The sequence below is a fragment of the Arvicanthis niloticus genome, chromosome 5 (genome assembly GCF_011762505.2).
Source record: "Arvicanthis niloticus isolate mArvNil1 chromosome 5, mArvNil1.pat.X, whole genome shotgun sequence".
Classification (NCBI taxonomy): Eukaryota; Metazoa; Chordata; class Mammalia; order Rodentia; family Muridae; genus Arvicanthis; species Arvicanthis niloticus.
Genome location: NC_047662.1, coordinates 57,463,250 through 57,488,058, shown reverse-complemented (window position 1 = coordinate 57,488,058; position 24,809 = coordinate 57,463,250).

Below are 24,809 nucleotides of genomic sequence, written 5' to 3'. Positions count from 1 at the left end.
GAGTCAATGGCTGACAAACAGTAAGGTCAATGTCTATCCCATCCTGGAAAAATTGAGGTTAGAGCAGGTGAAATTATCATCCTGTTTTGTTTTTATGGCTCTAATAGAATCCCAGTGAGTCCCTGACCTCTGCTGCCAGGCATGTCTTCCTCTCACGGCAACGTGTAACCTTTGACACTCAATTAAAATAGGAAATAAAGCAAAGGATGTGTCAATATGCGTGTTTGGCCAATGCAGACCTTTGAAATAAATTCTAAGGAGCTTTCAAACAAGTTATAACCCTTATTCATCAGGCATATAAAATAAGTAAACAAAAACAAAAAGCTTATTTTTTTTTAGAAAAAAAATTCATAGGAAAAAAACAAACACCAAACAGTGGATTGTTTTTTTTTGTTTTTTTTTTTTTTCTTTCCGATACTAAGGCATGTGTATTAAACTATCTTCTATGGTAACAGTCCACAGGCCTATATTGTGAATATGGAGATGGGTTGCTACAGTTGCCTGGCTGCATGGCAAAAGATAGAAGCTTTAGTTAGATTGTTGTTGATCAGTTATGTCTTTATATTTTGTAAACTTTTTTCTGAATAAGAGAAACAGGGTGCTTTGTTTTGTATAGAGCCAAGAAGTTCTCATATTGTGCAGCTATTTCCTCTAGATGGAAATATTCCCTCCCTGAGAGGTGGGGTGATTTGAAAGGCTCTCAAGAAATTTGAAAGATGACACAAGTTATATTTTTAAAGACTCAATGAATAAATGAAAACCCAGCCACTCCTGTAAAGGTTATCAACTGAACTGTCATCCACCCATACTCACAGAGAGAGGGAAAATCAGTTTTCTCCAATAGAGTGACACTGGGTATATCAACCACTGCAGGGCAGTCCTCATTGTCAGGAGTTGATCAACACTCAACATATAATTGGACTCTACAGGGTTTTTGTTGTTGTTTTGTTCAATGTGTGTGTGTGTGCGTGTGTGTACACACATGTGTGCATGTGAATATGGCTATATATGAGTATGCTTTTATTTGGCTACAGTTTTTTTATTATAATTTTAATTTTTCTTGCTGTGGGCTTTTGTTGTATTGTTTTTTGTTTCTTTTTTGAGAAAGTACTTGGGTGGGTAAAAAGTGGGAGAGGATCTGGAAAGACTTGGGAGAGTTATGATCAAAATGTTTCTGAATTTAAAATTATTTAAATTTTAAGTAATGTAAAAATAATAAAATAATAACGATAACGATTATAATAATGATGATTAAGAAGAAGGAGGAGAAGAGGAAGAAGAAGAGGAAGCGGAATAGGAAGAAGAAGAAGAAGAAGAAGAAGAAGAAGAAGAAGAAGAAGAAGAAGAAGAAGAAGAAGAAGAAGAAGAAGAAGAAGAAGAAGAAGAAGAAGGAGAAGAAGAAGAAGCAGCAGCTCTGCACTGATAATGAGGCCTCCCTGAGTCATCTTGCCTGCTGGGGAGGCTTTCCAGTGATTCAGCTGCCTGAGTCACCCATGCGTAATCACGCTTCTGTAAATAAACCCAATAACCTCACTGATCACTTATCCAGACTCAGATGAAATCCTTTCTTTGTCTGCCACTAGTAACTTTTCTGGAGTGAACAAGAATTCCTGTCTCTTCAGAGAAACACAATGTTCAGTATGTGAATATGTGATATTTATGGGACTAAGAAGTGTTCATATTAGACACAAAAAAAAATGTGTAGAAATCTAATAGACCCTACAAAGTGACACCCTGGAAGCAAATGTTCTTACCAATGTTCAAGACACTAGCTCATGTTTTGTCCAGAAAATAATTTTTTTTTCAAAACATGAGAAGAGAGACAGAAACCAATGGTGAGCATGAGTTTGGTTAGGTCTAGAATCAAACCACAATTTCATCTCTTGCTAAAAGTACACACAGAAATAAGCTAAATGAGTATTTGCTTAGCATGTCCAATGAGTTAAAATTACATTTTTATTCTTGTAGATGAAAGTATTTATGGTGCAATTATATAGAGAATAACAGAGAACAAGTATAAACTATCTTTTATTCTCAGTAGTTCATTCTCTATCTTTCTTTATTAATAAAACTAATCTCAGCCAATGCAAGAAAATAGTTCAAAATTACATAGCAAAACTTTCTTAAAAAGAATAATGAAACAGGACAATAAAAACAGACATTAGCATTTGAAAATATTTTACTTTGATTAAAAATATTAAATTAGACTGATAATTCTTTACATAGCCTATTGGTGAGTAAATATTCATAGCTGTCATGTCACAAGAGGAAGACATAGGCTCAAATCAACAAGTGTCCTTCTTATGAATGTGTCTAACAGTTCTGTGTCTGTATTCTAACCTGTTGTTTCCAGTTATGTTGCTTCTCTTCTCTCCCATGGATCTGTCATTCTCCTCCTGGAATTATATGGCATAGCTCAGTAAAGCATCACCAAGTTGGAGCAAGTCTTTCGAAGGAAATCTGTTTGCAAATCTTTCTTATGATACATTTACAATCTGAATCAGGTCAAATCCTTCTTCAGCTATGACTCAGTAGTATCTCAATTGTTTCCATTTTGCAGTTTTGAATGAACACACTTGTTGATCTAAGGAGATTGAATGGTCACCAACATGTAATGAACAGACAGCCTAGAACTGAACAGTTTACTTAATTTAAATTTTCTTTCTGAGAACTAACATCAATTGGTCCTCTAAGTTTTAATATCAATCTTATTCATGGCAGAATAAGAAGGGATTTAAGCAAGCATGAGTAGATAGGTTTTCATACAAGTAAAATAGCTATATAGCTATGAGTTATGGGAAATTTATGTGTTTCATTAAAGGCTGGCTTAGTAACACAATCTTTGAGGAAAGAAGTTATATAATCAGAATACCTGCCAGGGGCCAGCCCTGGCGTGGGTGAGAGGAGAAGTCTTTCTTCTCCTTGTCCCGTTCTTCTTGAGGCAGCCCGAAGTGGATGGCAGTGGGTAAGACCTAGGGTTATGCTACTGTAGCTGGCCTGCCCTCTGCTATCCTCTGACCAAATACTGCAGCCTCTGGAACTTAGCACCTCAACTCAAAGACAGCAAAGGATTAGGTAAATAGCCTTATGCTATCCTAAAAAGTCTTCTGAGGGTAAGAAACTGCAGGCTTAGCTGATTAATACCTGTAGTCTAACAGCAGATAATTAGGCAAACGGCTTTTGTACTCTCTCTTGCTGAATGAGGGCTCTAACTTACCTCTGCTAGTCTGAGGTTGCAGGAAGAAAAGACACTTAGAAAAGTTGCTATAGAGTTTATTAAGTGTAAAAAGTATCCTATGAAAGCTATCTGAGGGGAAAGGTGGAAAGGTCCTAAGTAGGGAAAAGGAAAAAATTCTAACAAAGGAAAAATTCTAAGGGAAAAAAAAATCCTAGGCAGAGGAAAAGGAAAGGAAAGGACAAAAGGCTCCTAACAAATGTCTACATCTACAACTACTCTACTACTACTGCTAATTAACTTCTTTGTCTTTTTCTTCAGTATTTATGTATCTTTCAGAGTACATGGTCACATGTTACAAAGTTCATTACAAGTTCACACCAAAAATCAAATCATAAATTGAAACAGAAGTTTACAATAGAGAATGTATACATGCATATCCATTAGGAGTAATTATCTGGCTAAACATCCATCACCTGTCTAGCTCCACAGGTTCACTGAAGGTTTAAAACTATAACTAAGAAATTGGTGAAGTTGCCGGGTGGTAGTGGCACATGCTTTTAATCACTTGGGAGGCAGAGGCAGGCGGATTTCTGAGTTCGAGGCCAGCCTGGTCTACAGAGTGAGTTCCAGGACAGCCAGGGCTACACAGAGAAACCCTATCTCGAAAAAAAAAGAAAAGAAAAAAAAAAAAGAAATTAGTGAAGTTATGTATAGATAAACTCAGGCAATATTTTCTCTTCTGTTCTGGTACCTATAATAAATCATCAGTTCCCTTTTAGTGACCTTTGTTTAGTTGCTTTATGACCTCTTGGAATGTGCTCTGAGCAGGAGAAAGTCTGGTTACTATCTAGGGAAAGTCTTGTTAACTGATGACACTTGGAAGACTGGCAGAGTTCTCATTGAAGTTTTGACTATCAGAAAGGGACTTAATAGCAGTCCCACTATAAAAGAGCTTAATAATCATTGATATAATTTTAGGAATTTTTATAGGATTATCATTAAGACTTAAGAAGTCATCTATTTGTCTATATAGCATCAATAAAAGACAGTACATCTTTGTGGATCTCCAGAGATCTGCTCCAAAGGGGTGTGCTATTGCTTAGTGATTGTTACATATGCTTAATAATAATAATAATAATAATAATAATAATAATAATAATAATAATAGGAAAAGCATATTAATAGCAGGAATCTTTCCTAAAATAAGTCCCTTACAGTCTTACTGGATGGGCTCACTTGTCACAGATTATATAAGCCTCACTTAAAGCTTGGTTCTTAAGCTGTCTCCAAAATATTGTGAACTTACTTCTCTCTCAATTACTTTAGAGCCCTTAAAAGCCATCTCCTCCCATCATCTTTGAAATGTAGAATTTAGAATCTTGAAGCTGACAGTGAGTTTTATACAAACATCGTCTAAAATTTTAACACTGAAATATTCTCACTTCCAGTAGAATTCTCTGATGTTAAAAAATGAAATGATTTATAATTTATAAACTCATTTGTTTTAGAAAAGTTCAGTTTTTGTATAAGCATTGTAAAGACATTATTAAGATAGAGAAGTTATAAAAAGTTAAGAAATAATAATTTAATTGTAAGAAAATATATTAAATGTCTCATTTTAAAAGGAGAGGCCTAACAAGATGTGGTGGCTCACATATGTAATAAAAAAGTTTTTGTTATTTTTTAATAAATTATTTTATTTATTTATATTTCAATGTATATTGTTGTCTCTGTTCCCAGAGACAACCCCCCTTTGTCTCCCCTTTGTCTCTAAGATGGTGTTCCCCCACCCACCCACCCTCACTGGCTTACCCCTCTAGCATTCTCCTTCCCTGGGACAACAAGCCTCCACAGAACCAAGTGCTTCCCCTCCCATTGACGCCAAATAAGACTGTCTTCTGCTACATATGTAGCAGGAGCCATGGACACACCCAAGTACACTCTTTGGTTGGTGGTTTAATCCCTGGGAGCTCTGAGGGGTTCAGTTAGTTGATATTGTTGTTCTTCCTATGGGGTTGCAATCCCCTTCAGCTCCTTCACATAACTCTTCCATTGAGGTACCAATATTGCACAGTTCAATGGTTGTCTGTGAGTATCTGCACATGTCTTAGTCAGATGTTGGCAGAACCTCTCAGAGGACAGCCATACCAGGCTCCTGTCTGTAAGCACTTCTTGGTATCAACAATACTGTTGGGAGTTGGTATCTGCAGATGGGATGAATCCCAAGGTGGAGCGGTGTCTGGATGACCTTTCCTTTTAGTCTCTGTGTCTTTTTTGTCCCTACATTTCCTTTAGACAGAAACAACTCTGGATTAAAAATATCCCTCCACTGGGGGCCATGCCTATCTACTGGAGGTGGTCTCTTCAGGTTCTGTCTCCACATTATTAGATATTTCAGCTAATGTTATCCCCATTGGGTCCTAGGAGCCTCTTGCTTCCCTGGCATCTCAAAATTACTAGTGGTTTCACCCCTGGTCCCCACCTCCTACTGCTACATATTTCTATTCATTCTCCTGGCCCTGTGGACTTCTCTCCTGTCTCTTCCCATACCTGGTCCTGCCCACCACTTTTTTCCTTCCCTCTTCCCTTTCCAATCCAGGTCCCTCTCTCCCTTTGCCTCCCATGATTATTTTGTTTCTCCTTCTAGGTGGGATTGAAGCATCCACACTTTGGCCTTCCTTCTTGTTAAGCTTCACATGGTGTATGTATTGTATTGTGAGTATTCTGAGCTTTTCAGTTAATATCCACTTATCAATGAGTACATGCCATGTATGTTCTTTTGGGTCTGGGTTACCTGAGTCAGGATGATATTTTCTAGTTCCATCTGTTCCATCTATTTGCCTACAAAATTTAAGAAATCTTCATTTTAAATGGCTGAATTGTATTCCAATGTGTAAATCACATTTTCTATATCCATTCTTCTGTTGAGGGTTGTTTTCAACTGCTGGCTATTATAAACAAGGCTGCTATGAACAAACAAACAAACAAACAATGTCATTGGTGGAGGCAATTGCCTTTAATCTCAGCACTCTGGAGGCAAAGGCAAGCTGATCAAGTTAGAGGCCAGTCTTTTATACATAGCAGGACAGCCAGGGGTATTCAGAGAAGTCCTTTTGCAAACAAACAAACAAATAGAATAAAAGGAAAAAATCAAACTAAAAACCATTTCATTTCTCTCTATCTTATTCTCATATAATCTATTTTAATAAAAGTAATTGCAGTAGCAATCATTTATATGCCACTATATATAAAAGTCACTATAGCTATAAACAAATACATTAAGTTGCCCCTTCAGTGTATCACTGACATAAATAAAGAATTGCTCTTCTTGCATTTCTTGGGTTTGAACTTAAGAATGATGTACCATGTCTCAAATAAAATAAAAGAAAACAAACAAAGCAAACTAAATAATGGTAACTGAATTCTGTCAAAAACCATTAGCCACTACAAAAAAAGTTGTGTCATAGCAATACTTAGTATATAAATATTGAACAAAATGAAATTAGAATTAAGAATATAAAGATTTATCAATTATATTGTCAAGTTTGTATCCAAGTGCCCACATGCTCTTGAGATTGTATAGAACAAGATATGTTAATTCTGGTGTTTTTGGTCCTTCATGGGTTTTCTGACTTAAGCACCCTATTAAGTTAAGCATGCTGTGTTTAAAATCATTTCCCGTTTTTATACCAGAAATCTCTGAGTAGAATTCAATAATCTTGTACTTAAGGGACAGACTCTTAGAATCTCAAAGTATTATTAATGTTAAGTTTGAGTGTGGATATTTATTAGCTTTAAAATTTATAGCCAAAAAGTGTGAATCTGAGTGAAGTATAAATCCATTTATCTCTTAGAAAATTAAGGTAAAACTGCTTTTATAACTAAAAAAGTTTATATGATTTACAATTGCTTATAAAAAATTACTTTAGTATGTAGAAGATAATAAGTTTATTATTTCTTGAGAAGTTAGGTACTCTGCCTCCATCAATGGTCCTAGAGGTTAAGAAAAACAACCCAGCATGCATTGAAGGTAATGGGACACCAATGTCAATGCTGTACTAGAAATCCTAGCTCACTGTCCTTCCTACAACTTGTCACCAGAGTAAATGTTCTCCTTTACAAATGCTTTCTCTCTTCTCCCATGTTTAGTTTTATATAGGATTAGGGCTTCAATCAGCTTGAGAAATACTGTCAATGGCTGTACACAAAGACTTTTGTCTCAGGTACAGGATCAATTGAAGCTGAGATGTAAATCTAGAATCTATGTTAGCAACACAAGAGGTCATGCAAACTCAAGTGGGGTAATTTCCAAAAATATTTTCATAGAATTGTGATATCACGACAACACTCTTTGTTCTAAGGGCTTGGATCACTTGAGAAAAGAGTCTAGCAAAGGACTCAGCATTCTTTGCTCAAGTCAGAAATGCTACAAGGAACTTTAACAGATTGGGTATCAAACATCATGGTGGCCCTCTTCCCTAGTATTTCAGGGAAGAAACAATTTGCAGCATGAAGACCTGATTTTGAAATTACAGCAATTTCTTCTTCTACTCAGCATTATGAATGCTCAAAATTAAGTCACAGTAAGGACAAAATAAAATGTGTTAAGTTGTCCCTGAGCTATCTAGCTATGGGAATCAGATAAGAGGTGTGCAACATTGTGGGGAAACTGGGGATCACAGAAAGATTGTGATAACTTGAATGTTCAATTTGTCAAATGGCTCTTTCTATCCCAGAAGAGCTGAGTCACCTTGTGAGCTTGAGATCAAGATTCTGAACATTGGCTGGAAACAAATATTTTGCTTTGTGGAAAAACAAACACAAATGTGTTCTGAAACATGAGGAGGAAAGCCTGGCAATGCGTACTATTACAGATTTTCAAACATGTTTTATTTTGGAAAGAAAACCAACCCAAACATTTTATTTCCCTCCAATCTTCTCATTCCTATATATACCATTTTTAGTAAGAGTAATTGCAGTAGTATTTAGCATTTATATGGCATTACTTGTCCAAAACCTCCATTATATTTTAGATAGAACTGTATTATTTTTTCCTTTGAATGAAACATCTGTGTATGCGTTTACTCTTGCATTTATTTTTGTTGACTAGTTTTAAGGTAGAATATGTTAATATCTGTTTATAAAATCACAATAACTCAATTATAATTAGGGAGACATACAGCCATGGTCATTATTTTGTTTTCATCAAGACCTGGATTTTTCCAATTTGGTGGAAGTGAATATATCATTAGAAGTGTGGAATGCCTTGCTCTACCTACATTTCCATAATTATCATATAAGAATCATCCCCCAACATTTTGGTTTAGTTTGAAAAATTTAAATCTTTTTAACTATTAATTATACTGAATTTTTAATGTAGGATAAGACAGGATCTTGAGCCAAAATAATCCTTGATCCCCAATGTGGCAAAGTACACAGTTGATTACCAAGTCATGAACCAAATATAATAGCCTTTTTTGTTTGAACAATCGACATTCAAATAATGATCAAGTGCACTAAATTCATTTAAAATTAAACATTTTTATAAATATTTAGTATGATGGTGGGAAGTACTATGAATTAGGTGAAACGTGCAAGTCTAAACCAATGCAAAAGAGTCCAGAACTCTTCCCAGAATATCCAAGGAGAGAACTGTGATTAAAAATCATTGAAGTTGATCAGGAGCATCAGAGTCATGCTCAAGATGGAGTGCACATATAACTGGCTTTTTGATGATCAAATTCTTGAACAAAATTTGTTAAACTTTTCTTAATTTTTTTTCAATGTCTTTATGAGTTAAATGCCATTAAAATTGAACAGCTTCTCTTCTTCAAAATGATCCTAGTGGAAGTGTCCTCTCACTGAGAGTATGTGCTATGGTATAGGCTGGACTGCTTTTATATAATAAAGAACTTAAGCAACAGTGAACATGCTCTATGTGAAAATATGCTTATGGTGTTTAATAAATCTGCTGTATAGGTAGAAGAAAAAGTATTTTTATTACTCTAATTGCTATTATAGTCAACTATATCCATTGCCCTAACAAATTTAGAAGTATTAGTAGGGGACTTTACAACTCTAAAGTCGCTGACTATTTTGTGGATTGTAAGAAATGTTATTAAAAACAAAAGAACACAAAACGCCATGTGGTGACCAGTGTCTTGTGATTCTACCTCATTCTCAATGACTTTCTTTCTCCTGTTCAGTCTCCAGAAGTGCCATGATATGTATTTTTCTCTTACTGCAAACACTGATAAGATCTTCTACTCTCATGAGAATAGCACTGTTTTTACGAAACATTTTAGCTGCTAAATAAATATGCAACAATAATAATTTAAAAAGAAAGGTTGTGGCCTGGAAAGATTTCTCAGTGGCAGAGAGACCATATTATTCTTCCTGGGGACCTGAGTTCAATGATGAGCACTTATATCATGAGGCTTACAAATGCTTATAAGCCCAGCTCCAGGGGAATCAATTGGTGTGAGCACTTGCATTCATGTGAAAGAAAGGGGGAAAAAAAAGAGAAAATTGTTAGATTTCTCTAAAAGCTGATTTTCTGTGTTAAATAAAAGTTACCGTGTTTGTGGACGTGGGTTTGTAGGTAAATTCCAGGGGAAGTGGCCTGTAGACTACCAAAAGTGAATGTAGAAGTTCTTGACATGTGATATAGAATTCTTCATGAAAAGCCATCAAAGAAAAGTTAATAAAAGAATCAATGAGAAGAGCTGAATTGTTTTAAACAAAAACTATGGGAACAATAAAAATATTATAACTTTGAAGAAACATTAATTCTTTTCAACCTATTCTACACATTGTCTTCAATTGTGACTACTTTCATAAATTGAAAATTATAACTACAAAAAATTACTTCCAAGGATTAAACTTTAAAAGATATTCATGATCTACACTTCAAACATCTTTAGAAGTTTCAAAGAGCACAATAATGTACTTGAAAGATGAAGCAAAAATTTTAGGCCAAATTTCTCTTCACAAATTTATCAACCTTACCCAAAGTTTCTATAATTTCACCCAACTTAAAAAATAATGTGTAATTTTTTTATAGTTCTATTTATAAATTTAATATTTAAATGAAAAATTATTGAAAAACCTTATAAGTTCTGAAAATCAGATATTAAGCTAAGGTATGCCTACCAGATAGTTTGGAGTATATAATAATTAATATTATATGGTGAATTAATATTATATGCTACTGGTGATAGGGCAAGAATTCAAGGCACTATCTGGTGAAAGGAAAAATATCAAATCTAGATGCAAATTGATGTGATTTTTATATGTGTATAAATCATTGAGTTAAAGACCTTGAACTACACACAACTTGAGGAATATTTGTTCTTCAATGAAGTATTACAGACAACATAATACACATAGATTAAGTTTAGCAATAATTATTCTAAAGTATGAAAGATAAAACATTTACTCAGAAACCACTCATTTGGGACATTACATGTGCTCCTGTGAATAAAACGACTTTCTTGTGATAATTTTAATTGTAGCAATGCTCATAGTGGCAAAATATTGGATCCAAAGAAATTTTCAATGTCATGTATGAATTGAATAAGTAAGAGAATATGTAATCACAAAAAAGAATAAGACAACTATATTTGTATAAAGCAGCTTAAAGTTTACACAGTTAAATGGGGTGAAGAATTTCATTGAAATGAGTTATTGTTGAATGTACAGGGAAATTTTCAATATCATAAATATCTTTATTTTTGTACTGTCTCAAAAGACTTGATAAATGTTTCTCTTTGCGGAAGGTACGAGTTGCTGCTAGCTAAGGAGGAAAAGAATCTGTGGTTTGGGTAAGTTTAAACTTCATTATCTTCTCAACTGCATGTATTTCACATTTAAAAGTAACATCTTTATGACAAATTAGTAGCTATGAAGAAAAAAATTGATACTCATTATTGGGTCCCAGTGCTCTTTTGCTCATCAAAAATTAAAACATATTCGATAATTTTAATCATTTTAACAAAGCTTCTAAACAATACACACACACAAGCACACACACACACACACACACACACACACACACACACACACACGAAAGCACTAACACTTCTATGTAATGTGTAGCCTGAATGAGATATTGCTTTGATGATGTGTTAAGCTATACATCATCAGGGCTACCTGCCACTCTGTTGATGCATTAGAGCAATAAATCTCAAGGTGTGACACATTGAAAAAGTATTACTCAAAAGAGAATGGTTTCCAAGTTAAAAACTGATCCAATATAAGATTCAAAAAGAAAACCATAGAGAAACAATTTATCTATTGCCAAGAAATGAGACCCAAGCAACTCTGTCTTCTCTGGTCACTTTCATTTTAGACATGAGAACTCTCACACACTCAGGGGAAATCAAAAGAATATGTTCCTTCCTCTAGTGACTAAAATCCATCCTGCCAATAGCAGTTTAAAGTATATCCATGGTACCATCGAATGGGGAAATGAAGGCAGACTGTCACTGGACATTTAAAGATGCCTCAGGAGTGCTCGTGTGCCAAGATACTAGAGGCATTCTAGAACATACACTCCTGAAAGTTGGAGAATTAAAAATTCCAAAAGACATACAAAACTTCAATCAAGACCATGGCTGAAAAGAAGGTACATTCAAGTTCATATTACAGGTCAAGTTAAACAGCATCTTAAAGTGTATTTCATGGATGAGAAAGTTACTTCAATGAAGAAATTGCAAATGTTGGTTCTGGATGACCTTTTAATCTTTAAAAATAAACATTAATATACAAATAAGACTAAAGAGTTTGCTATTCATATGGAAAATTCGTTTGCCTTTATAAGCTAGTGAAAAGTGTACCCCATCAAATTTGCCTCTTTGGTTGTCTGGGATGGGAGTGTTTAAAAGTATACATCAGGTAACTTTAGCAGTCAGCATTTTCTGATGTGTATTCTGCATTACTTAGTATGTGCTAAGTAGCATAGTCAGTTCTGAGGACGTAACATTGAAAGAAACAGATGGTGGCTCTACTCCTGTGGCCAAGATTTGTCTCTTACACTATCTAACAACATTCTGTTCTTTCAGTTTTACACGCCATATCCCTTCACACATTATTCATTTTTTTACATTTCATCCCAAAGCATGTTCTTCCTCTTTTCAGTTTCAGTGGGTTTCAGAACTGAGAGAAATCAGCATTTGAAAATGAAATGAATATGGCCCATATAGATCAACTGACTTGTGCACAGGGATCCATGTCTCCCAGATTGTGAGATTATAGGATTTGGCCAAGGCCCTTTAATGTTGTCAGGTATGTTTCTGCTTCACATTTTTTTCTGTGTAGACTGTTTAGTGTATATATTAAAGTGAGACAGTTGAGGGAAAATCAGATTTATCTATGTATTCTTCACATTCACAATTTAGAACTTGAAATAATGACTCTGTAAAACAATACATTTTTAAAACATCTATTTCTGTCTCTTTTTCTATGTGTCTCACTGTATATTGTCTATCTATCTATCCATCTATCTATCTATCTATCTATCTATCCATGCATCATCTATCTTATACCTGTCTATTTATCTATCTACATTTGTTTACCTATCAATCTACTTCTATCATTCATATATATATATATATATATATATATATATATATATATATATATATATCATCTGTGTATGTGTGTGCTCATAGGTGTGGCATATAATTTTGAAAATATTGCAGGTGGTTATATGTATGTACCACAGACAGAGGTTGATGGTGAATGTTTTACTCTGGTATTTTCTGTCCTATTTTATTAAGACAGCATCTCACACTGAATGTGAAGTTCTTTCATCTGGCTGGGCTGACTTGCCAGCAAGACCTATTGCTGGAGTTACATAAAAAATTGCTGCTTTGTCTAGATTTTATTGAGGTGCTTGGGAACCCAAACTCAGATCCTCGCATTTGCTCAGAAAACTCTTTGGCCACTGAGCCACATTTCAGCTCATAAATCTCTTTCAACACCCCAAGAATATAAAATTACAGCTGAGGCATTAGAAAGAACATCAGTAAGTTCCAGAGAAACAGCTAGTAGGGCAACCTGATCTGTTCAGTCTGATGCTATTTGATGGATATAGAACTAGAGAGAAATGTCATAGAAAATAACTGTCGATCAAAGTTAACAGTGAAAACCTGAATGGTAGATCTGAGTGAAATATTTGCAATAGAAACGAAGGAAGCCCTTTATCCATAGAGCTCAAAGGCATTGTTAGAAAGGCTGGAAGGTAGTGATGAGTCCTTCAGGGTTACTGAGGTGTTCCTACTATCAGCTGAAAGTAAAGATATTGCCACAAATTCCTGCAGGATTATTGCAAAGATACTAACTTAATACAAATATTAATTACTTCTACACATAAGAATCATTTTCTCTTCCTCCTCTCCTTTCAGGTTTCATTTAAAAATCCAATTATACCAAAATGCGGTTTTAATTATAGTATTGATTTTATTTCTTTGCAAGGAGTGGGACTAATTCAATTAGTTCTAATTATGTGTATAGAGTAGTTGGACTAACCTTTCATAATGTTGGCCCACTAATTTCATATCACTTTTCCATATATTCTGGCCACAGAGGGAATTAAAGTTATGAACTTCAGAAATTATGCACTTAATAAAGGCAAACAAGGATGAGCATAAAATAGTCAGCTTAAGAATCTGGCCATCTGACAATGATTTTTCTGATATAAGATTTTACAAATCAGTTTCGGACAGCCTTTGCAATTAGCTTTACCAGCAGGGTAAAAAGCAGTTTAAAAAAAGCAAAAATGAAGATTAATAATGCAGACACACAGAAGAAAATGGTAAGTGGCAACAGCTATTTTTTCAATGTAGAAGAAAATCAGGGTAGGATCAAATGAAGTAATCTTAATTAATGCAAAAATGAGAACTTTTGTAGAAACGAGTTGGTATGCTACTATCAAAGCAGTATACTGGTTAATTAAAAATGCAAGAAAAACTTACTTCAAGGGTCTGAAATAAAGGTGAGGTATAAGACTGTCTTGATCAGAATTCTTCCAAGGCAAAGGTCAGTCTAGGTGAATTTAGTTCATCTGTGTTTGCTAATTGGTTTTATCCAAAGGCTATCTGAACTTCCTCTTCTGTTTTTCTAAAGAGAGACAGTTTTACAACTTGAAGGAAGATATCAATGTCTTTAGACTTTTTCCCATCCACAAAGACTGGGAGATGAAAGATACTTAAATTTTAAAGAGATAGCAACCAGGATCTTGAGAACAGTTAGTGTATAAAGCCAGAAAAAGGGGCGGTTTTTCTTTTTTTGTAGTTTTTTTTTTTTTTAACAGAAATTAAAAAAAAATTGTAAACCCAGGAGACAGAGAAAGAATTGACAGGTTTAAGTTTCCTAAAGTAGACACTCAAAATGAAGGAAGGTGCTGAGCTAACACTTTACAAAGCAAACCATCTCAATTGCATGCATGGCAACATGAAGGCAGGCTTGCTCAGTGCTCTTTTGGAAGGGCAAGGTGTCTTTAAAGGCAAAACTGCAAATTCTGTTCTTCTCTTTATTTATTTTTATTTTTCTTCCCTCATGCAATCCACTATGACTGCAGCTTCCCCTCCTTCCACTCTTCTTAGTCCCTCCCCACCATTTCCCTCTGCACTTGTCTCCCTCAGAAAAGAGTAAGACTCCCAGGGAAATCAACTAAACCCAGAAGAACAGATACAATATGAACAGGCACAAACCCTCATATCAATAGCATCAAATAGAATCTGTTTTAAAAATAGGTCAGAGTAAAGATCTAGTTTACCACCAACTGACTTTGAGACTTCAGAAAACCAAAACTCTATTCTTTAATTAGGAATGATCCTATCAACTCATCTATTAAATATAGGTTGTAGAGGCAGATGTGGACTTAGTGATCCTCCCAGGTAAAGACCCAGGTAGGTAAGAGTTTTACATTCTCCTCTGTATTTGTGGCCTCTACAGAGATATAGGTAATTAAAATCTAAACATTATTTTCATCTGAAAATATTTATCCTCATATTTTAAAAGAAATGTTAAACAATCAATCAAAGTAAAAAAAAAATAATCAGATTATTTCTTTCCTCCTTTCCCATTACACTGACTCCCTAATACACACAAAAGACAATATCATGTTCTTTCACAAACATTTTACTTGAATTGTGCAAGCCTTTTGAATAAAAGTCAATAAAATGCATTGTCTACATAATCTTTGTTACCTCTCAAGCATCAAGATACATGACAGAAATCTGACAAATCTAAAAACAGACTAGTTTATTTAATAGATGTCTATTCAATAGTACTTAAGATCCTGTCCTTGAAGCTACAGACTAGACGTATCTATACACTGGGACTTTATTAGTGCAAAATGTGATAGATTTGGAATAATCTCCTCAATATATCCAGATCCTTACTAAGGTTTTTGGTCTCATTGTTCCATACATGTAATATCCTTACTAGCATTATTGCTCCTATATCTGATGCTATGTGCAAAAGCAAGTAGGGAAGTTACAGATTGGCCTCCCATATTAGTTTGTGTATATACTTTGACTAGAAAACACAGGGCAATCTTATTATGTCAACCCTTTTAGAAAAAGAGGACAGCTTAACCTCAATTTAATAATGACTCTCTTATAAAGTCTGTAAATTTCTGCTTGGCACAAGGAGTTGGTAGATCTGTTTTCATCACCTTTTTAACATCCTGTGGAGGGGGTGGGGAGGTGGGTGTGGAGTATCAATACAATGAGCATAGAGGTTTATGCCAGGAATCTCAGCACTTGGTAGACTGACAAAGGAGTATGAAAACTTTTGAGTTTAATAAGGGATGCACTCTAAAATTGGGATTTTGAGGACATGAAATTAACCGAACACAAATAAGTAAAGTTATTTTTTTTAAGACATGCTTATCAGATAATCAAAAATACCATAAAAAACTCAACAATGATCTGGGTAGTGTTCTAAGCACTGCACTGAATCTACTCATTTATCTCTTATATTTACCATTTTACATAAGAAGTTAAGTAAAATTTCAAGAACCAAGAGTCCCTCTGCTTGTAAACAGTCATGTGAATATTAAAAGCTAGTGCATCCTCCATATGCTAAACCCTTTCTTGTTGCCAGAGTAACTTGCCAAAGAGCTCAACAATATGTGATTCCAACAACAATATGCAAAAGATCACTTTTGTTTTCCAGCTGTATGCTTGCTTCTAATGTTTTATCAGTCTAGTTAGGAAAGAGCAGCAAGCATTTACTGATTCTTCCTGAATACATTTCTCATAATTAGCTCTTTGAGCATTGAAAACAAACATTATTTCCCCAATTATGTTCTGCCAAAGCTTATATATGTATGTATATATATATATATATATATATATATATAGATATAGATATAGATATAGATATAGATATAGATATAGATATAGATATAGATATAGATATAGATATAGATATAGATATATAATATACATGCTTACATACATATCTGTGTGTTTGTGTGTGTGTATATGTGTGTGTGAGTTATGTCCATATATATACATGGACATAAGTGTTGTGTGAAAATATGGATATAAATATGTTTGTAGTTATATTTACTATATGCATGTAACATATTTGGTTATAGATTAGACTAATGTGTCTACATACAGTGTGTATATAACAGTTTTCATTTATAGTCTTGACTAACTTATCTGTTTTAGAGTATTTTATTCCATATAGCTAACTCATATAGGTGTCTGTTTAGATTTAATTTGAAAATTATTCTTTTCTTCCATATATTTGGCTATTATAAACTCTGTTATGTTATTGAGGTTAAACATTAGAATCACATAAAGAATGATGAAAGATACCATTGATCAAAACTTGATTTCTATGTAGAAATTAATTTGCAGAGAATAAATATGAGAACTCAATTCAATCAGGCTAGAACCAAACTATAGCATTCCTTAGGAAAAGGTATTTTTTTTATTTCTTATAAACATTTATTCAGAGGTACTAAATATATGACAACTATAATTTATTTATATTTTTCTAATAGAACCTTATCTAAATTCTACATTTCAAAATAATATTTTCAATGATTCTTAGGTTCTCTTTTATATGATTTTTTTTAAGCAATGACTTAAGTATATTTGCCTATTGTAGCACAGTGTCAACAGGAAGGTACTAAAAGAGTAGATAAGTAAAGAAGGGTTACACATGATTAGAGAGCAAAGTGTATGTCAGCTGCTTCCAAAGGAGAGAAGATGCCTCCTTTGGTGAAGGAATCAGCAGCCTGGACTGGACTGTGACTCCCCTTCCTACAGTGACTTGTGTTTCCTCCTCTATAGTTCATCCACGCTTTCAGAAATGGAAATTCCTTTTTCAGATTGTGGAACTTTCTGCCCATTGAAATACTCCTTTTTTCCTTGTTTCCTGAACAATTCACTTAGAGAAGTAAAGCACCATGAGACCACTGTTTTCCTTCTGTTAAATCAAAGTGTATGCATCCAGTCCACACCTTCTCAACTTGAGATGTCACTAGCAGATAAATCATATCTTCTTCCATTTCTTCTGTTTCTTTCTTGTGATTTGTATATATTTTCTCTTTCTGATCTCACACTGAATATGATTTGTCTCCAGCACAATTTTTCTGAGATTATTATCTGTGTTTCCACACTTACATCTGGGACTCTGGACTTTCTTGCTGTCATTGCTAAATATGTTGCTGAATGCACTGTCTGAGGAGCAGGAATGCACAAATTACTTCTGTGTCTGAAGATAGGGAAAAAAAAGTTCAGTCAATTCTTGAATTAATTAAGAGATAACATTGATATAGGAATGGGCTAGTGCCACAAATAATTATCACTTGAAATTACACAGTCAAAAAGGCCAATTAAGGAACCAAATATAGCTAATGAGAAAATTTAATTGATAATGTTTCAAGCTGATAGTCTGCTCCTGCATTTTCTATAGCTAAATACCAATGACAACAACAGCAACAGCACAGTCTAGGAGAGCAATGGCCAGAGGCTGCTTTTAGAGTAAGTTCCTCTGGATCCAGTATGAATATTTGTTTTTAGCTACATGCACTCACTGACTTTTTTTCTAATCACATGCACATGTATTTAATTTGATAATTAGATTCTGGGGTGAATGTAACTTGTTCATCATTTTAAAATCTTTTAAGATCAAAATAGAATTGGTTTCAAAGTTTTAAACCACCTGGCTTTAAAATAAATTAAAATTTACTGTAAGCTCCTGACTTTTTGATTTTTTTTCCCTTTCTTTTCAACAATGTAGCAGATCACATACTCTCTGTGTTCTGACTGATCGTCCTGAAAAGATCACTCAAATGCTATGGTGAAAATATAAGTACAGTCGTTGAAAATTAATTGTTACACAGGTAATGTAGTCAGGAATCTTTACAGATGACATAAAAATGTAACCCAGAATGATAAGAGACTGGAGCTTGTTTCTATCTTGATCATGTTTTCTTGGTAACTTTCAATTTGGTTTTCAAAACTCTGTGCAACATGGATAAGAGAAAAACTGGAATTTACACAGTTGTTTTGTTTGTTGTTTTTTGTTTTGTTTTGTTTTTGAAGGGTGAAAATAGAAGACACAGGCTTGGATATAATGATGGAGACAGATGCAAAAAAGAAAACCAAAAATGAGAAAAGAAAAAGGGAAGAATATACCCTTCAAATATTCACTTTCAGAATCCACACAGTTTGGATTTTATAAGGGGTTGCAAACAGAATTTATACTTATTGTTTTAAGTCAAGGTATTTGAAATCAAATGTTACCATTAAAAGACAAAGTAGACTGTGGGTCCCCTAGGCATCTACAGAAAACAATAATCCTTCTTGGAGAAAGTCATCTTCTTAACTCCTACATAATCATATTCATTCATGGGTTCAAAAATGTAAATGCAGAAGAAAACAGGACAACAAAGGTAAAACTACAAAACACAGCTGAGAATCCAGTCAGATTGAATGAGACTTTTGTGACCCTTAAATAAAACTGAAGCACAAATTGATTAGGAATCAGAAAGAGTTTATGTAGAATGAAAGGTGTTTCAGTTTGGAACTGGGGAGATGGTTGAATGGTTCAGAGGACTCCCTGCTTTTATAGATGGCCCAGGTTTAGATAGATAGATAGATAGATAGATAGATAGATAGATAGATAGATAGATATGATATGATAGATGAGACTTAGATGTTGCAGACCTCTCTGCCCCACTTTTCGGGGCCAAAATGTTGGGGACCGCTCTGTCAATGTTGGGACCTGCACTGCCAAAAGCCTTGGGGGCTAAACTGTTAGAGTCCACACTGCCCCAAGCTGCTCCAGTCCACCGGTAGGGGCTCAGCAAGAGAGAGAGTGAGGACTGATGCAAAGAATGGAGACCAGACAGAGTGTGATTCAATCCCGTTTATTCTTCAGTCTCTCTTCTTCTCTTCAAGTCACTAGTTCCAAGTCCCTAGTTCCTAGCACCTAATCCTAGTTCCAGTTGCTAGTCTCTTTCCCAGTTCCAAGTTTCCAAGTCTCGAGTGTCTAATGTCTAATTCCAAGTTCTTCCTCCAAGTACCAAGTGCCTAATACCTAATAATTATTTCTTCTGTCTGCCTCTTGCCTTTTATATGTCTCACTTCTAAGCCATGCATTTAAGTCATGCCTTTAAGTCATGCCCTTAGGTCTTGTCTCTAAATCACACCTTTAAGTCTCACACATCCAAGGGAAGATCCTGGGTATCTAAAACAAGATGTTATCAGAGTGTGATCAACTGTTGTAGGCTATTGTAATCGAGTCTCTTGTCAGGGTATATGGCTCAGGATGGCTGCAAGGATGATAGCCGCCTTCTGTAGCTCCCCACACTTAGATAGATAAAAGATAGATTGATGAGACATAGATGGTAGATAGATAGATAGATAGATAGATAGATAGATAGATAGATAGAAATAAGGGGGTGGAGGGAAGGAGAGGCAAAATGGAAGACAGAGAGAGAGAAAGATGGAGGCAGAGACAGACAGAAATTATCTTAGAATAAAGGAGAATTTATTCTGAACAAACTATAAGTGACCATGGCCCAGAGACTGTGATTCGAATTGTTCCACATAACATGTTCTGATGTAGAAGCTTGAGTGCCATAGAACAAAAGAAATTTTTAAGAGACCTAATATCCCTAACACATGGAACTGACTGCACTGGGAAAAATCTATATAGGTCTCAGTTCTTGTCTCACAGCATTATTAGTTTGGAGGTTGTTGAAAGCCAGACTTTGCATCAGAATATTATATTTTCACCTAGTTGTTGAAAGAATATTAGGTTACACAAAGATTTGGGCAATGTATAACAACCATTAATTTTACAATCTTAATTGTAAAATAATTTTAGGTCTGAATCTGCAATATTTCAGTTCTACATAAGCATTGAATTTTAATTATCTAATCAGCATTAGGGAGTATTTTACAGGAGTGGCTTTTGGGTCTGGGAACTTTAGTTCACAACTGAGTCGAAAGTTGTCTTGGAGACAGATGTAATGTAAGCATAGTCAGTCATGAAATTCTAGTATTTTTTGAGTACCTAGATCTGCCTCTATCATTTTTTATTTTAATATTTTTAAACTTTAAGATATTAGAATTATCAGATTCACATACTGAACTGAATGGCACATGTCTGCAATCTCAGAAGGGAAGAGGAGAAAGCAGACAGGAACAGTTCAACGCTGTCTTGTTCTAGATAGGAAGTTCTAGACAGCCAGAGCAACAAGGCAAACCATGTCTTAAAACAGCAAAAGATAATAAAATTTAAAATGATATTTAATTATTCAATAAAATGAAAATTAAAATAAATGTAGGGTAATACAGAAAGAGGACAAAATAAACACAGGTATTTGAAAGATATCAACATCTGTGTCAAAATATGAAAAATATTTTAATTGTGATTATAAAAAGCATAATATTAAGGAACAATAAGAAATTTACAATCAACATAACAACACAGAAGAGGTAATTCTCAAAAAAGCTGCACCAAAGAGGACAATATGTAAACTGTGAACTTTGAATTTCCTATAAAAAACAGTAAATGTCACTTGCTTTAAAAAATTTCCATAAAACTATAGGAATATCTTTACTGTCCTGTCAGAAAACAACTCCAACCAAGGATACAGTAGAAAACAAAAGCATTTTTCAAGCTTATTTTTTACATAAACAAAATTGGAGTCTTTGCATTTTTCCTCATAAGAGAGACTTCTGAAGGGATTTGGTTTTTTATAAGCTAATAAAATGGAAATGGAGTTCTGAGATACAAAATTGAATGATAAATTATATGATAAATTTATATGACAAATAACATATAAGACCAAACACATATCAATTATATGAGCCAAAAACAAAATCCTGATTGTTTTATTAAAAATATTCAACTAAATCATTAAGTAAATGCAAATAATTGAATGAAATGGTCAATTTAAAGTGATTTAAAACCCTTATAAAGTACAAAACGGAGCCAATATAGTCATTAACCCTGAATTTGGATTAAAAAGCATTTCTGACCTGTAAATATAAGTAAAGATATGAAAATAGTAATTAAAAACACGTTAAAAATTTTAATTTAACACATGCCTTCTCCTAGGTCACCAGAACACTTCAATTCTCAGAAGTGTTTTTCACTTTCGTAATTAATAGTGTCTATGTCTATTAATAAGGGGGTCATATAAAATTTGATGGTGCAGTTAAATTCCAATCTATCAGTTATAGTATATGAATAAGATACAACCTCAGCTACTAGCAAAACTACACACACTGAACTCTAAAAAATATATGCATGTGATTTTTTTCTGAAGTCATCCATAAATACAAGGCAGTTTTAATTCTTCAGAAAAATGCACCAGTATGAATTGTATATGCAGCCTGAAAGTACAGAATAAAAAACATGAGCAGGAAATTGCAACTTTCCAAAGAGAAAACAATACTGTCCCATTAATTAGGGATTTTAACTTCAACCTAGTAACTGAAAGACAAGAAAGACAAAACAAACAAACAACAGAAACCAGCTCACATATGCACACTACACTTAACAGCATTGGTCCACATACCACAGAGTCACTTTCAACAGAGTTGAATAAACTGGCATAAGTGACTCACTTATACAATATACTAAGGTAGAAAATATGAGTTGGTTTTTCTAATTATTAACTGAAAGGCATGAAAATTTGTAGACTCCTAATAAACAGAAGAGATGGTCATCAGATGGGATTTAAAGCTATGTCAAGGAAACAGAATCTGAGATGTTTAATTTAAGGCACTAGGAAAAAGATGAGCAACGATAAAACTTTAATGGACAAGAAGGCTAATGTAAGAAAAAAATACATTAAATGGATTCCACAGTATGATTTAAGAAATTGATATCTGGGACTTGTTTCTTAGGAAGCATTTTGAAATGACTTATTTGAAAGCAAAAGATAATTTGATTTTCAGTTTTAATCAGATAGTATTTGGCTTTCATAAAATATTATTAAGCATGGAAGAAAATGGATTTTAAAGAAAATATTTATTAGGTAACCCAGAGGAAAAAATTTCAATAATTTAACATAGGAGAAACTGAAGTATCTATGAAATAATTTGTAATATAATAAATAATATATTGCATTCTGATATGTGAGATATAACACTGTGTCCTGTTACATGTATGAGCTGTAACTATCTACAAGTTCACTTTCTACAGTTGTAATTTTAAAAATAAGATCAGCAACTAGAAGTTGCATAGGTAAAGATTTTACCTTCCAGAAAGGGAAATTTTTTTAATCAATTTTTAAAATTATTTCATTTATTAGTTCTACATTTTATTAACACACTCAGTAAATTGTTTAACAAAAGGAATTCCTGGCTCTCCAGAAGGATTCTATGATTCTATCATATTTATACAATAGAGAATTTTATTTATATTCTTTATGCTGAAAGATCAAAATAATAGTAAATTTATTTTCTGGTCATGGTACATGGGATTGGAGACTTATTTAATTCTGAATGAAAAGTGCTTGTAATGCAAAAAATAGTCTGAACAATTCTCTCAAAATACCTTATAGTAAGTATATCAGTTATTACATTTTTCCCTTGTTAATTTCATATTGAGCTAGGAATAAATTTTTATCATGTCAGTTTGGCTTCAGTTTATGAGTCTTAATATAGCAACCTCTGGTAGTGTAATTAAATTCTAAAACTAAAAAGCAATCCAAAACATGAAAAATACTATCATAACATAAACCACTAGCTTATAGATGTGTGAGAGTAAATAAACAAAGGTATGTCAAACATTGTAGTCAACTACTAATTTAGTAGCTGTTAAAAAAATGAAGATTTCCACTTGTCTTTTAGTTCAAAGTGGCCAAGAGGCATGACCAGGACGTTTTTATGACATCATTCAGAAGTATATTCTGTTTATTAAAAGCTCAAGTATCATGATCATACAGCTCATACAGTGATGAAGAATAGAAAACAAGGTTGTAGATGAGTATTTTATATGGTGGGTAATGAAAGGTATATTTTACTTCTGAAATAAGACTACACACCATGTACCAGTTTTTGTAATATTTCATAGTATTTCTGTAGTTTGATTTAGCTTTGAACACATGGTCCTTTCAACTCAGTCTCCTGAGAATCTGGAGTAAGATGGACTCACAAAAGCAGACGTCATATCTCATTAAAATGTTATTGGTATTCGTTATTTGAACTTCATACAAAAATTATTTCACTAGTCATTTTCTTTTTAAAGCTGCTTCATAATCCTAGAACATATACTAAAATCTCAGGTTGAAGTGTATGGTACTGTCTCTCTTATCAGTTAACATCATTGTAAAACACTTTCCTTAGCTTACATAGCATAAATAAATGTAAATTAGCTGTACTGTGTAATATACATCACTATCACATATTTGCATTATTAAATGTGCGTCATACTCTGACATAGCCTGAAGCACAAACTCATAATAAAATGCTATTTACCTACTTGTTACACATCTGAATTATTAAATGATTATATTTAAAACTATGAAGAAAACAAAACAATGTCTACAAGTAGTAAACATTAGTAAAAGAATTAAGTGATCCTTAAAAGTTCCATAATGCACAGTCATAAAAGACATTGAGAGTGTCTATTACTGACATCTCTTGGGCCCTCATAAGCAGAGTCTCTAGCTGCCCAAGTCAAATGTTATCTTTGCTGACAGCCAACTTCCTTCATATTCTTTAAGTTTCTTATTGTGCACACAGTTGATTAGCAACACATGTCTCTTGAAAGATTTTGACAGTTAGTAAGAAGGACCCAGGGTTGCAAGTTCTGCCTATGACGTAAAAATTTACCCCCACAGAGACTTGAATAGGTTGCCTTCTACTTTACCAAGAATTATGCAATGACCTTCATAATCACCTTAATAAGTCATTTCTTATTGTGATCAAAGGATTTAGCCAACCATTAAGCAGAAATTCCCCCCAGAAATCTCTGCCATTGAGCACATTAATAGCTATGGAATGTCTCACCTAAGGGCCTCCTGAGGAAATCCTTCATTCATTCTGTAATGATACCGTCTTGATGCCATATTGCACACAATGGAATCTTTTCTCTTTTTCAGTTTTTTCCATTTTCTCCTTAATATTGCCATATC